Below are 16,064 nucleotides of genomic sequence, written 5' to 3'. Positions count from 1 at the left end.
ACCACGCCTAGCGCGCGTGCGCCTAGCATGCAGCTGCGTGCTCGACACTCCTCCCTAATGCCTGCACTGGTTGCCGCTGTTGCCGCCCACTGCTGCTCCGGTTGTGCATTGCTACCGCCTATGCACGACCTCGCCCGGCTTGCCCTCCCCGAGCTATTGTCGCTGCTCTTTTGCTGCTGCTCTTCTTACATGTTGTCGCTCCTGCTTGTTGCCAGTGGCTGCTGCTAGCACCGCCCATCCGTGCGCGCCCGCCGCCACCCCGACTGGCGCCCCCACTCCCCTCGACCTGCCCCTGGCCTTGCCGTCCCCCCGCGCCTCGTCCGTCTGCCCCTCTCGCCCTTCTGCCTATTGTTGCCGCATGCCACGCCGCGCCTTGCGTGCCCCTAGCCGCCACGTTTGGCCAACGGTTGCGCGCCCCGCCGCTAGCCGTCGCGCCCGCTGGAGCTCGCTGCGGCTCCTAGTTGAGGCCGCCGGAGTCCCGTCTCCCTTGCCCCGCATCGCCACCGCACCGCTCTGCCACCCCCCCCCCCACGTGGCCACACCCTCGCCCAGCTCGTTGCCGACGACCACGGCTGCTGCTGCCATGTGGCGTCGCGCCGTTGGCCTCTGCTCCGCGTGCGCCGCACCAGCGGTCTGCCACTGGCTCGGGTTGCCTCGCCCGCACCCGAGCGCCCGTAAACCCAGCGCTCATTAAGCCACCCAGGCCACTGACTACGGCCCCCCGGCCCCAAATGAAAATTAAAAATGTGTAAAATAAATAAGTAAATAAATTTATATAATTAACTAAATAATTAACTTAATTAACTCTATTTACTTAACTAATTAAATCTAACTAACCTGCTAGTTAAAATGTTAGATGATAATTAGTGAACATCCTATGACATGTGGAAGCAACGCGCCAGTTTGACTGGTCAGCGGTCACCATTGACCGATGATGTCATGCTAACGTCATGATGACATACTAAATGTATTTTTGATTAAATTAATTTGTTAATTCCTCAAAATGAATTAAAAATTTGAAAATTAATATAAAATAATCTTTAACTCGGATGAAAATACTTTGTACATGAAAGTTTCTCTGAACGATGAGATGGATCCGAATACGCAGTCCGTTTGTCTGCCACACGTCCTTAGCATAGCGAAAATGCAACCTTCCCCCTCCGGTTCGAATGTCCGAAAATGTCAAACATCGGGAATACTTTCCCGGATGGTTTCACCCTTCGCCGGTATCACATATCCCCGTGTTATATTACCTCTGGCACCACGTATTGCCTTGTTCTATTTTGTGAAGCTTTGTTTAGTCTGTATTTAATGTTTCTTCCCCCTCTTCTTCTCTAATAGACCCCGAGACCGGCGTTGATGCGACTGAGTACGACTACGTCACCGACGACCCTTCTTGCGCAACAGAGTTTCCAGGCAAGCCAACCCCCTTTGTTCATCCCGATATCGCCTACTCTTGCCTCCATTGCTTGCATTAGAGTAGTGTTACTGTTTCATCGGGATGATCCAATATTGTTGCATAGCCTGACCTTGTTACTACTGTTGATACCTTTACCTGCTATCCAAATGCTTAGAATAGGTTGCTAGTATTACATCAGTGGCCCTTCACTCTTGTCTGTCTGCCATGCTATATTACTAGGCCGTGATCACTCGGGAAGTGATCATGGGTATATATTATACTATTACATACTTATCTTGATGATTCGAAGATGGGGGCTTAAGGGGCAGGTGGTTCCACCCATGTAGTGGTGGGCCTGGGTTCCCGACAGCCCCCTGATGGTTACTTTGTGGCGGAGCCACTAGGCAGTGTGCGACTACCTAGGAGATAGGTGGGCCTGGTCCCTGGTCGGCATTCGCGGATACTTCAAATAACACGCTTAACGAGATCTGGATATTTGATCTGAGTCTTCCCACTAGTCTATACGCACTAACCAACTACGCGGGAACCATTATGGGAAGTCGACATCATGGTATCAGCCGAAGCCTTCTTGACGTCAACGACTGAGCGGCGCGGGGCGGATTGGACTAGAACGCCTGCTCTTGTATTAGGGAGTCTTGGTCTGCTTACCAGCTGCATACGCAACGTGCAGGTGTGCAATTGGCTATGGGCCCAGACCCCTACGCGCTTAGGATTTAGACCGTCCTGCTGACCTCTCTGTTGAGCCTAGGTTGGGCTGCGAGGTGTTGATCTTCCGACGCCGGACATGACCCAGGAAAGTGTGCCTGGCCAGAGGGATCGAGTGTGTTGGGTAATGTGGTGCACCGCTAGAGGGAAGTTTAACTATTCGAATAGCTGTGTCCCTCGGTAAAAGGACGACCTGGAGTTGTATTTCGACCTTATGACAACTAGGATCAGATACTTAATAAAACACACCCTTTCAAATGCCAGACACAACCCCATGATCGCTGTCTCACAGAGCAACCAGGAGAGGATCCTCGGGTAGGATTATGCTATAGGATGATACTTGGTGAACTTACCATCTACTCTCTTCGATATGCTTCAATATGGAGGCAGCCAGAAGTGTAGTCTTTGATAGGACAAGCTATCCGCCTCTTATTCCGGCATTCTGCAGTTCAGTCCACAGATACTACCCATTTCATTGGTACCAATGCATATGTATTATAGATCCTTGCTTGCAAGTACTTTGGATGAGTACTCACGGTTGCTTTGCTCCCTCTTTTCCCCCTTTTCCATTTTTCTTGGATGTCGCAACCAGATGATGGAGTCCAGGAGCCAGAGGATCCCGAGGATGTTTCTACGTGGAGTTCGGCTTTGAGGACTAGTTAGGAGGTCCCAGGTAGGAGGCCTTGCCTTTTCGATCGTTGCTAGTTTTGTGCTAGCCTTCTTAAGGCAAACTTGTTTAACTTATGTCTGTACTCAGATATGTTTGCTTCCATCGACTCTTGTGTCTTCGAGCATTTGTATTCGAGCCTTCGAGGCCCTTGGCTTGTAATATAAATCTTGTAGTATTTTATTTGTGTCTAGAGTTGTGTTGTGATATCTTCTCGTGAGTCCTTGATCTTGATCATACACATTTGCGTGTATGATTAGTGTACGATTAAATCAAGGGCATCACAAACTTAGCCAAAAAAATCCGTGAGAAAACAGACACACGTAAAACAGTTGTTCAACCAAATTCTCATCACACAAAATAGTTTATAAAATGTTGTGCCACACTGAAAACATCACAAAGTATCCTGGTTATTACTTAGTTGACAAGACATCCAAACCCTACATAGAAAGCATACAATGTTTTCAAGACATAAATCACACAAGTATCCCATTCACTACGCAAATGATAATCAATTCTTTTATGCACCAGGAGCCAAAGCCTGAATCTCCTCGGGGAGCTCCATCACCAAAGCCTGGTTATTCAGGTTGAAGATGACTATATACAGATCCTCGGCATTCCAACCAACAATATGGGGCTACAAACAAAAAAATACAAATAATGAAAAATGACGACACAGAAAAAGGAAAAGACAATCAACCAATCATAGAAAGTGAAAGCTGAACTAGAGCCCACATAATTATTTTCAATGTTCTCAATGATCTTCTCATCATCATAGGTTCTCGCAAACTTCAGAGCATAATGGCCACATTCATTTGGCCCTTGAAAGGGAACCTTGATAAACCTTGGTCTCTTTGCTAAAACACTCCAATTGGGCGGCTTGCTTGCATTATACCGAGCCTCACCATACAAAACCTTCATTACTTTGACCAATCTAGTGATCCATAAATTAAAGACCACCAAAAAGAGAAAGAAACCACACATTTTAGGTCTCAAAAAACCAGAAACAGAAGGCGGAAAAATTAATCTAGTAGAGACAAAGCTTTAGCTAGCGAAAATCAATAACACTCACAATCTTCTCGCGACATTTGTGGCAGTAGGTGTTCTTTGAAGGACGATGGTTCGTCCCATATGGCAAAGCATCGAGGATGTCAACGGTATTTTGGTACCGATTCATGACATATAAGGAATAGTGTGACACTTTCATCTCTTTTGATAAAACCATTGGTTTGAATAGAGGCGTCATGACCTAAAACAAATGACCAAAAGAGATGTTAAATATTCAAAATAAAACCTGCATCAAAGAAAACAAATAAAACCAAAAACAGCTAGTAGATCTCACAAGATTGGCAGTGAGCAAGTCTTCGCCATCTCAAACATAGCTCTTGAAATCTAAATCTTTCACCGCACTCTCCACATTAAACTCATTCTCTTCATCACCGAAAAATGAAAAGTAAAGCACAACCTGTGAAAGGACAAAAAGAAATACACAGGGAAAAGGATCAACAAGGAAAGTATTGGAAAAAACTCATAAAACAATGGACAGTCTTATTTCACATAAGAAACAATCTAATTCATTACCGTGATGAAATATGGATTCGGCAAGTGTCGGGACCCCGATTCTAAGTCACACCGATCTAGCATGTAACACCTCATACCACTTTGCAGCCTCACACACGGTATCCCCACGGGTGTCGCCTTACCATGGTCGGGACCGTTTGCGCCTTTTGGCTCACGTATATGATAGTGTCGCTAGCATCCATATGACAGAGAACCCGGGCCGACATGGCTAGTCGTGAACCCAAATCGGCACAGACCTATGGAGACAGGCATACATGAATCACATCGAGCATGTCGGTCAACAGCGTATGAATCCGGGCTGTAGCACTGGGCTAACAGGACTCTGAAAGTCACCGCGTGACATTTCCCCGAAGGGACAGACATAGGAACAAAGCGGAACACATGCCGGCCAGTCAAGTGTTCTGAGCAGTAGTGCATGGCCTCTCACCGCTACCTTTACCAAATCGTGTTCACGCGCTTAACTCTCAGCACCGGAACATATCGTAAGACTCCAATTCATTCCCGATGAATCAGACCTGACATACTCTAAGCAATAGCAGGCAAAGCATGGTAGGAACACAACATGGCTTAATCAACTCCTACACATGCTAGTGGGTTTTAACTATTTACTGTGGCAATGACAGGTCATGCAGAGGAATGGGTTCAACTACCGCGGCATAAAGTAGCAGTTGAATCGTTGTTGTCCTAATGCAATAAATGAGAGCAGGAGTAAGAGAGTAGGATTGTATCGGGAAATTCCCGTATCCTGCTTCTGAGCAGAGATGATTTGATCCACAAGAGTAGGTTTTGCCACCAAGGTAGAAAGGAATCCATGAGGAGCAATGTGAAGATTAAGCTTACAGAATTCCTCATGGCGAACTGGTTGGCCCTGCTGCAACATAAGATTGTTGCAATAGGACTTACGACTTAGCGCATCAGCCATGACATTCCCCTTGCCTGGGGTGTAGGTAATCCCTAAGTCGTAATCTGAGATCAACTCCAGCCAACGTCTTTGCCTAAGTTTCAAATCTAGTTGGGTGAAGATATACTTGAGACTCTGGTGGTCGGTGTAAGTCTCACAACGTTTACCAAGAAGGTAATGTCGCCAAGTCTTAAGTGCATAGACTACGGCTGCAAGCTCTAGATCATGTGTAGGATAATTCTCCTCATGTGGATGCAACTTTCGAGATGCATAGGCAATCACATGGCTATCTTGCATAAGAATGCAACCTAGTCCCTGTCGTGAGGCGTCGTAGTAGATAACAAAGTCTTTAGTGAAATCCGGTGGCACAAGTATGGGAGCAAAAGTCGGGCGTCTTTTCAGTTCCTGAAAACTGTGCTCACACTGTGGGGACCACTCAAACTTTTTATCTTTCTTGAGAAGATCCGTGAGAGGTTTGGCCACTTTGGAGAAGTTCTCAACGAAGCGGCGACAATAACTGGCTAGGCCAAGGAAACTCCTAACTTGTTTAACTATTTCAGGCGGAGTCCAATCAAGAACGGCCTGAACTATCTCGGGATTGACAGCAATGCCCTTACCAGAGATTACATGGTCGAGATAGTTCACTTCTGGTAACCAAAATTCGCACTTGGAGAACTTGGCATAAAGGCGGTGCTCTCTGAGTTTTTCTAACACAAGTCTAAGATGTTCGGCATGCTCTTCCTCGTTCTTCGAGTAAATAAGGATATCATCGAGGTAAACCACGACGAACTTATCTAAGTACTCCATGAAGATCGAGTTCATCAAGCGGGAGAATGTAGCTGGAGCATTGGTTAGACCGAAGGACATGACGGTGTACTTGTACTGGCCATAACGAGTGACAAAAGCCATCTTAGGAATGTCCCCGTTTCTGATCTTGATTTGGTGGTAGCCTAACCTCAAATCCATCTTGGAAAAGACTGAGGATCCAGCGAGCTGATCATACATGTCGTTGATCCTGGGGAGCGGATACTTGTTCTTTATCGTGACCAAATTAACGGGACGATAATCTACAACCATCCGGTCCGTACCATCCTTCTTCTTGACGAAGAGGACGGGGCAAGCCCAGGGAGAAGAACTAGGATGGATGAAACCCTTTTGCAAGGATTCATCGAATTGTTTGTTAAGCTCAGCTAGTTCTAAGGGTGCCATCTTGTAAGGTCTCCTAGAGATTGGAGCGGTTCCTGGGATAAGATCTATGACAAACTCTACATCTCTGTCAGGTGGATTACCTGGCAGTTCCTCTGGAAAGACATCCGGAAAGTCACGGACTACCGGGATATCCTCAAGGTCTGGAAGAGGGTTGGCATTAAGAGAATAGAGCTGACGCTTTGCAACTCTAGTGGAGACGGTGACTATCTTGCCAGATGGGTGTGTAAGCTGAACAGACCTAGTGTAACAATCAATCTTGGCATAATGAGCTTTCATCCAGTCCATACCCAATATGATGCTAATATCCGTAGACTTGAGGGCTATAAGTGATGCAAGGAATACAAGTCTGTCAACAAGGATTTCATTACCATGGCTTATTCTGGTGGTTTGCCATCTAGACCCTGGAGTTTGGATTTCAAGTGGAGTTGGCATATCACAAAATGACATGTCGTGCAAACGAGCATAGCCTTCAGAGATGAAGGAGTGAGATGCTCCGGTATCGAACAGAACCGAAGCTGGATGACAGTTGACAAGGAGTGTACCAAGAACGACATCCGGATCATCATGAGCGTCTTTAGCTGAGACGTGATGCACACATCCACGTTCAGTGGGAGCTGACTTGACACTAATCATCTTGTGTGATGGCTTACCATGGCCAACAGACTTCTCAGGCTGGGGTGGAGCATAGTTGGTTTGAGAGCAGTCACGTGCATAGTGTCCTGGCTCTCCGCATGTGAAGCAAGTCCCTGAGGTAGGACGTGGACCCGCATTCACAAGCGGTCTACCGATAGGCCTAGGTGGAGCATACGGTTGAACTGGGTGAGGCGCCACATAAGAAGGCCTTGGTGTATAACCGGGTAGAAGAGCGGAGTTCGGAACCCAAAATCCGGCGCTTCTGCGAAGTAGAACCGGAAGAAGAACCCAAATCACGGGTGTGCTTACGAGACTCCTCGTAAGTGAGTTGAGCTGTTTCTGCGTTAATGGCCTTGTTCACAAGAGCCTGGAATGTATTGCAATGATGCAAGTGGAGATCACGACGCAACTTGGGGTTGAGACCCTTCCGGAACCTAGCCTGCTTCTTGGCGTCCGTGGACACCTCTTCTGTAGCATAGCGCGTAAGGTTCTCAAACTCTCTACTGTAAGCATCAACAGCCATCTTATCCTGGGTGGAACTACAGAACTCTTCTCTCTTGCGGTCCATGAGAGCCTGAGGCATGTGATGCTCGCGAAAAGCCTCGGTGAAATCTCTCCAGGTGGTCATCTGTCCAGCTGGAAGCATAGCCTCATAGTTCTGCCACCAAATACTAGCAGGACCTTCCAGATGATAAGCAGCATAGGTGACCTTGTCACTTTCAGCTACGTTCGCAGAACGCAGCTTGTGTGTGATACTACGGAGCCAGTCATCTGCATCGAGTGGTTTAATGGAATGATGGAAGGTAGGTGGTTTCAGACCAATGAAATCATAGATGGACGCCGACTCTTTGTGCTGATGGGAGGTGTTCTCCTCAATACGTGCTAACAAGCGGTTAGACTCTCGCTTGTTCTTCTCCATCTCTAACATGAACTCTTCCAACGAAGGCTGGTCGGGAGGATCCTCATCCCTACCATCTCCGTGGTTCCGGCTATGAGCAACAGAACTTCGGTTAATTGATGACATCCTGAAGAACCAACCAAGGAAACAAGGATGGATTCAGCATCATCATAAGGATGTAGAATATAGTATGAGGAAAAATACTATCTCTTGAACTCCTAGGACAATTCCGGCAGCATAACGGCAGTAAAATGCTCAAAATGAGACATTCTGCAAAAGACGGGGTAGCACCATACTCAACATCATCACTCAAGGTTCTGGGATATTGCTAAACAGGCTACACCGGAGGTACTCAAACTGGGATAAGACTCAGATCAACCAAACCTTAGAGACTACGGAGTAGTAACACGTGATCCTGATAGACAGAAGAGAAATCCTAGTTCCTTAACCCCATAGGAAGGATAGGATGACTCTGATCAGAAGGGCATGAGGTATAAGGAGTAAAAAGAGCCTTACGTTCCCTTCCACAATCAATTCCCCTATATAGCTAAAGAATTTCTAGACCCAACTTCGACCAGGTTGGCTTGGTAATCCTACAGGCAGTCAGGCTCTGATACCAAAGCTGTCGGGACCCCAATTCTAAGTCACACCGATCTAGCATGTAACACCTCATATCACTTTGCGGCCTCACGCACGGTATCCCCACGGGTGTCGCCTTACCATGGCCGGGACCGTTTGCGCCTTTTGGCTCACGTATATGATAGTGTCGCTAGCATCCATATGACAGAGAACCCGGGCCGACATGGCTAGTCGTGAACCCAAAGCGGCACAGACCTATGGAGACAGGCATACATGAATCACATCGAGCATGTCGGTCAACAGCGTATGAATCCGGGCTGTAGCACTGGGCTAACAGGACTCCGGAAGTCACTGTGTGACATTTCCCCGAAGGGACAGATATAGAAACAAAGTGGAACACATGCCGGCCAGTCAAGTGTTCTAAGCAGTAGTGCTGGGCTAGCAGGACTCCGGTAAACCGGGCTGTAGCGGACTACTATGGCTCAAGGAAGCACTAGACTACATTTCCCCATAAGAGAGGCTGCCAAGGATAAACAACTAGATTGTCGGATCCCACACATAGCAATACACGTCACACGTACGCATAACATGCAAGTATGTGCTGTACAACATGGCATCACAACATAACGCAAACTCATATACATAAAGGCTCAGAAGAGCCACATAGCATTAATACAAATAGGGGTCACATGACCCATCATTCAGAGCATACAAGCAACGGAAGCATTACATGTCTGAGTACAGACAACTACAAAAGAAAAAAAAGGCCGAGAAGCTTGACTATCTACAAGTCCATCCAAGGTACAAGATCGTAGCTGAGGTAACAAGCAACTCGTCGAAATCCAAGCGGTACTACTAGTGAAACAGATGTCTCACCTGCAAAACATAAATAAAGCAAACGTGAGTACAAAGGTACTCAGCAAGACTTACATCAGATCCTATCATACATGCATTTATATCAAGAAGGTAATGTGGGGTTTAGTTGCAGCAAGCCAGCTTTGACTCAGTGGCTATCCTGTTCTACGACAACGAGAAACTTCTTTGAGATGAGGCAGCGCACACGAGTCCACTAATCACCACATCAATACACTACTATGGATTCATCCCCGTCTCTCCTATGAGAAGGCCATCCATAGCACTCACACTTGTCTTGAGCATTTTAGGGTATCCACTTAAAGTTGTCTATGTACCACGTAAGCAGCCAAGAAGTCCATAACCAAGGACACGGCTATTCGAATAGATCATGATAACCCTGCAGGGGTGTACTTCTTCACACACGCTCTCACCACTTATCACCATATACACGTCATGTATCTCGGCAACCTTCAAGCGGAACCCTGGCGAGGGTGTCGGCCACGACCTGACTAACCACACAAGACTCTAGTCCAAGTTTATCGCCTATTCGGGTTCCATCCGCAAGGAGATCCGGCCGGGGTTTCGCTCACAGCCCCAAACGATGTGTACAGGGTTCCCGAGCCCACCATCCGGGTGCCACTCGGTACACCGGGCCACATGTGCCTAGTCTGTCCCAAGTCCACCCTGCCGGGTGCCACTCCGTAGAAAAATAGGACTACCTACAAACACCAGAGACTATTTGCAACTCCTGGACAGAGATCAAGGGGGTTAATAAGTCGAGAGAGCTTGGAGCGCCCGGAGCCCAATGTGTGGTAGTAGCTAGTCATTGGACAACTTACACAGAACTCAGTTCTTAAGGACGGTCCCAATGAGACAACCCACCATGTACTCCTACATGGCCTCTCACCGCTACCTTTACCAAATCGTGTTCACATGCTTAACTCTCAGCACCGGAACATATCGTAACACTCCAATTCATTCCCGATGAATCAGACATGACATACTCTAAACAATAGCAGGCAAAGCATGGTAGGAACACAACATGACTCAATCAACTCCTACACATGCCAGTGGGTTTTAACTATTTACTGTGGCAATGACAGGTCATGCAGAGGAATGGGTTCAACTACCGCAGCATAAAGTAGCAGTTGAATCGTTGTTGTCCTAATGCAATAAATGAGAGCAGGAGTAAGAGAGTAGGATTGTATCGGAATGAACAAGGGGGGTTGCTTGCCTGGTAGATCAATAGGGGGCACTGCTCGACTGATAGGTACTCTCGAACACTTTCCGGAACCGGACCTATCGAGAAGGAACGGTGTCGGAAATCAATACACAAGCATATGCAACATTATGATGCATGAACATGGTAATAATGTTATGATTTTCACTAATGCATCTAGCAACAATTTAAATGAAGTCCATATGGATCAAGGGTTGATATGCAACTCCATATTTAGCATTTAAAATGCCATTATCATGTTTTCACTTATACAGTGGGTATAAGTTGGTTTAACATGCATGAAAGTAGCATAAATGGATAGATTGGATTTTTCTGATAATTTTTCATATATAATTTATTTCAATCTGAGCTACGGTTGAATTTCTATGAATTTTTGAAGTTTATATCATTTTCTAGAATTTCCTCGTTTAATTAAAACCGGAAAAGGATTAATTACGTTAGCACTGTGTCATGCTTGCGTTAGCAAGTCAACAGCGCTGACTGGTCAAACCTAACGTGTGGGGTCCACACGTGAGTGACACGGGTTAAACAAGGGGAGGTTATTTCTAATCTAATTAACAGATTAGCGCGTCGGGGCCCGCGTGTCAGTGGACCAGGGGGGTCAAATCCCTGGTCAAACCGGGGCTAATCCACCGGCGTTTAGCCGCCGGCAACGACCAGACGCGGCGGAGGCTCGGGATCGCTCCTCCGGCGACCAAAAGCAAGGCGGAGGCCATCTACGCGGAGTTGGAGAACGCGCGCAACCAACAGGGCAAGTGGGAGTAGCTGGGGTGGCCGGAGCTCGCCGGAAAATAGCTCGTGGCGGCGGCCGGCGTGCGGGTGTGCTCAGGGTCGGCGTTATACTGCACGGCAGGCGCCGTGGAGGGGTGCTACGGGCACCTGGTGATGCACTGAGTGCTATGGCACGGTCGGTTGCGGCTCTAGGTGACGATGGCCACAGTGGCGGCATGGCCGGCGGAGCCAAGCTCCTGGCCGCGACGGCAATGGCGTTAGCGGAAGCAAAAGGGCTAGAGGAGAGGGGGGGTCGACGTGAAAGCTCACAACGGTTGCAGTGGAGCCAACGGCGAGCTCGGAGGTGGTCCGACATGGGCGGAATGGCGATGGCTATCTTGGGCGGCCGGCAATGACGAAGGCGGCGGTGACGGATCCACGGGGTTTTCGGCGCCTCGTAGCTTGACGGGGAGGTAGCAGGCGATAAGGTGGAGCTCGCAAGCACAACAGGCGGTCAAGGGGACGGCTGGGAGCGCGTGGGCAGCGAACGGCGGCGACGGCGATGTTCGGTGTTCGGGAGAGAGAGTGGCAGAGGCGGGAATGAGCACGGGGGAGAGTGCGAGGCGGTCGGGGAGATTGCGTGGCGCTCTTGGCGCCCTCCAGCAGCAGCGGCGGCAAGCAGGAGGTGGCCGCGCGCGCTGGCGTGCGAGGGCCACGCGCTCCTGCCCACCGGCGTGAGGTAGGGGATGACTGGCGTGGCCAGTCGGCTGGGCCGGCTTGTTGGGCCGGAGCAGGTGGGCCGCCAGGTGAGGCCAGGTACGATTCCCTCTCTCTCTTTTATTTTTTGTTTCCTATTTTCTTTAACTCTGTTTTGATTTGATTTTTAACCCAAATCATTTTCTGAGCTTCTGTAAATTGTTGTATGGACTAGTGACATGAATATATAGCCCCACAACAATTTCCAGAATTATTGGATCATATTTGAATTATATCAAATATAAATCCAATGCAAATAATTATTGAATTAATTCCAAATGCCCAAAATAAATATTTATGAGCTCCTAAAAATATTGGTTTGAATTTTAGCTCTGGCCAACATTTTCAAAGAGTAACATGAACATTTTCTTGGAACTATTTGAAGCAATTTTTATCTTGGTCTTTTTCAGAAATGATTCTGAGGGTTTCACAAATCCCCATTTCAAATTTAAATGGAATTTAAGCATGATGCAAACATGAAGGGCTAGCCTAGGTCATACCAGAACTAGGGATGTGACAACTCGCCCCCACTCGGAAGAATCTCGTCCCAAGATTCAGGAGTCGGTGGAAAGAAAGTGGGGTACTCGAGTCGAAGACGATCTTCACGCTCCCAAGTAGCTTCTCTCTCAGAATGATGAGACCACTGAACCTTGAGAAACTTGATGTTATGACGTCGCGTGACACACTCTGCTTGATCCAGAATGCGGACAGGGTACTCTCGATAAGTGAGGTTATCTTGCAGATCAAGCGTTCCGTGGTCCACTCCGCGGATGGGATCCGAGAAGCAACGCCTGAGTTGAGAGACATGGAAGACATCATGAACTCGAGAAAGATGTGGGGGTAGTTCCAATTGGTAGGCATCCTCTCCTCGTTTAGCGAGAATGAGAAAGGGACCAATGTAACGAGGAGCCAACTTGCCCTTGATACCGAATCGATGGGTACCCTTCAAAGGGGTAACCCGAAGGTAAGCTTTGTCGCCAACTTCATAAGCCACTTCCTTATGACTACGGTCATACTGGCTCTTTTGACGAGATTGGGCTGTTTTCAAATTCTCACGAATGATGCGAACTTGCTCTTCTGCCTCCTGAATCATATCCGGTCCAAAGAATTGTCTTTCAGCGGTTTCTAACTAGTTCAAAGGTGTTCGACATCTTCGTCCATACAGAACCTCCAAAGGAGCTTTCTTGAGGCTGGATTGGTAGCTATTGTTATAAGCAAACTCGGCAAAGGGAAGACACTTCTCCCAATCCATACCGAATGAGATAACACAAGCTCTAAGCATGTCTTCAAGAATTTGGTTGACCCTTTCCACCTGACCACTTGATTGAGGGTGGAAAGCGGTACTGAAGGAAAGATGGGTGCCCATGGCAGTTTGGAAACTCTCCCAGAAATGAGAAGTGAAAAGACTACCACGATCCGACTTGATCTCTAGTGGAACACCATGAAGTGACACTATTTGAGAAATATATAAGTTAGCGAGCTGACTAGCAGTGATACTCTCCCGAACAGGTAGGAAGTGAGCCACTTTGGAAAGACGATCAATGACTACGAAGATAGCATTATTCCCTTTCTTGGTCCTGGGAAAGCCGGTGATGAAGTCCATACCAACTTTATCCCATTTCCACTCAGGAATAGCTAAAGGTTGAAGGGTGCCAGCAGGTCTTTGATGTTCTGCCTTAACGCGACGACAAACGTCGCAGTTAGCAATAAACTGAGAAATTTCTCTCTTCATCCTAGTCCACCAGAACCTCTGGCGTAGGTCCAGATACATCTTAGTACTACTAGGATGAAACGTGAGAGGAGATTCATGCGCCTCCTTAAGGATTAATTGTCGAAGATGTTGATTCTTGGGAACCACCAAGCGACTCTCAAAGAAAACAACACCACGATCATCTATAGAGAAACTAGCACCAACTCCCTTGTTAATGTTTCTCTTGATCCGGGAAATTCCTGTATCCTGCTTCTGAGCAGAGATGATTTGATCCACAAGAGTAGGTTTCGCCACCAAGGTAGAAAGGAATCCATGAGGAGCAATGTGAAGATTAAGCTTACAGAATTCCTCATGGCGAAGTGGTTGGCCCTGCTGTAACATAAGATTGTTGCAATAGGACTTACGACTTAGCGCATCAGCCATGACATTCCCCTTGCCTGGGGTGTAGGTAATCCCTAAGTCGTAATCTGAGATCAACTCTAGCCAACGTCTTTGCCTAAGGTTCAAATCTGGTTGGGTGAAGATATACTTGAGACTCTGGTGGTCGGTGTAAATCTCACAACGTTTACCAAGAAGGTAATGTCGCCAAGTCTTAAGTGCATAGACTACGGCTGCAACCTCTAGATCATGTGTAGGATAATTCTCCTCATGTGGATGCAACTTTCGAGATGCATAGGCAATCACATGGCTATCTTGCATAAGAATGCAACCTAGTCCCTGTCGTGAGGCGTCGTAGTAGATAACAAAGTCTTTAGTGAAATCCGGTGGCACAAGTATGGGAGCAGAAGTCGGGCGTCTTTTCAGTTCCTGAAAACTGTGCTCACACTGTGGGGACCACTCAAACTTTTTATCTTTCTTGAGAAGTTCCGTGAGAGGTTTGGCCACTTTGGAGAAGTTCTCAACGAAGCGGCGACAATAACTGGCTAGGCCAAGGAAACTCCTAACTTGCTTAACTATTTCAGGTGGAGTCCAATCAAGAACGGCCTGAACTATCTCGGGATTGACAGCAATGCCCTTACCAGAGATTACGTGGTCGAGATAGTTCACTTCTGGTAACCAAAATTCGCACTTGGAGAACTTGGCATAAAGGCGGTGCTCTCTGAGTTTTTCTAACACAAGTCTAAGATGTTCGGCATGCTCTTCCTCGTTCTTCGAGTAAATAAGGATATCATCGAGGTAAACCACGACGAACTTATCTAAGTACTCCATGAAGATCGAGTTCATCAAGCGGGAGAATGTAGCTGGAGCATTGGTTAGACCGAAGGACATGACGGTGTACTTGTACTGGCCATAACGAGTGACAAAAGCCATCTTAGGAATGTCCCCATTTCTGATCTTGATTTGGTGGTAGACTAACCTCAAATCCATCTTGGAAAAGACTGAGGATCCAGCGAGCTGATCATACATGTCGTTGATCCTGGGGAGCAGATACTTGTTCTTTATCGTGACCAAATTAACGGGACGATAATCTACAACCATCCGGTCCGTACCATCCTTCTTCTTGACGAAGAGGACGGGGCAAGCCTAGGGAGAAGAACTAGGACGGATGAAACCCTTTTGCAAGGATTCATCGAATTGTTTGTTAAGCTCAGCTAGTTCTAAGGGTGCCATCTTGTAAGGTCTCCTAGAGATTGGAGCGGTTCCTGGGATAAGATCTATGACAAACTCTACATCTCTGTCAGGTGGAATACCTGGCAGTTCCTCTGGAAAGACATCCGGAAAGTCACGGACTACCGGGATATCCTCAAGGTCTGGAAGAGGGTTGGCATTAAGAGAATAGAGCTGACGCTTTGCAACTCTAGTGGAGACGGTGACTATCTTGCCAGATGGGTGTGTAAGCTGAACAGACCTAGTGTAACAATCAATCTTGGCATAATGAGCTTTCATCCAGTCCATTCCCAAGATGATGTTAATATCCGTAGACTTGAGGGCTATAAGTGATGCAAGGAATACAAGTCTGTCAACAAGGATTTCATTACCATGGCTTATTCTGGTGGTTTGCCATCTAGACCCTGGAGTTTGGATTTCAAGTGGAGTTGGCATATCACAAAATGGCATGTCGTGCAAACAAGCATAGCCTTCAGAGATGAAGGAGTGAGATGCTCCGGTATCGAACAGAACCGAAGCTGGATGACAGTTGACAAGGAGTGTACCAAGAACGACATCCGGATCATCATGAGCGTCTTTAGCTGAGACGT

This window comes from Triticum urartu, chromosome 4A (assembly GCF_056163025.1).
Source record: "Triticum urartu cultivar PI428250 chromosome 4A, HENAU_Tu73, whole genome shotgun sequence".
NCBI classification, from domain to species: domain Eukaryota; kingdom Viridiplantae; phylum Streptophyta; class Magnoliopsida; order Poales; family Poaceae; genus Triticum; species Triticum urartu.
Note: the sequence above shows the minus strand (reverse complement) of the source record.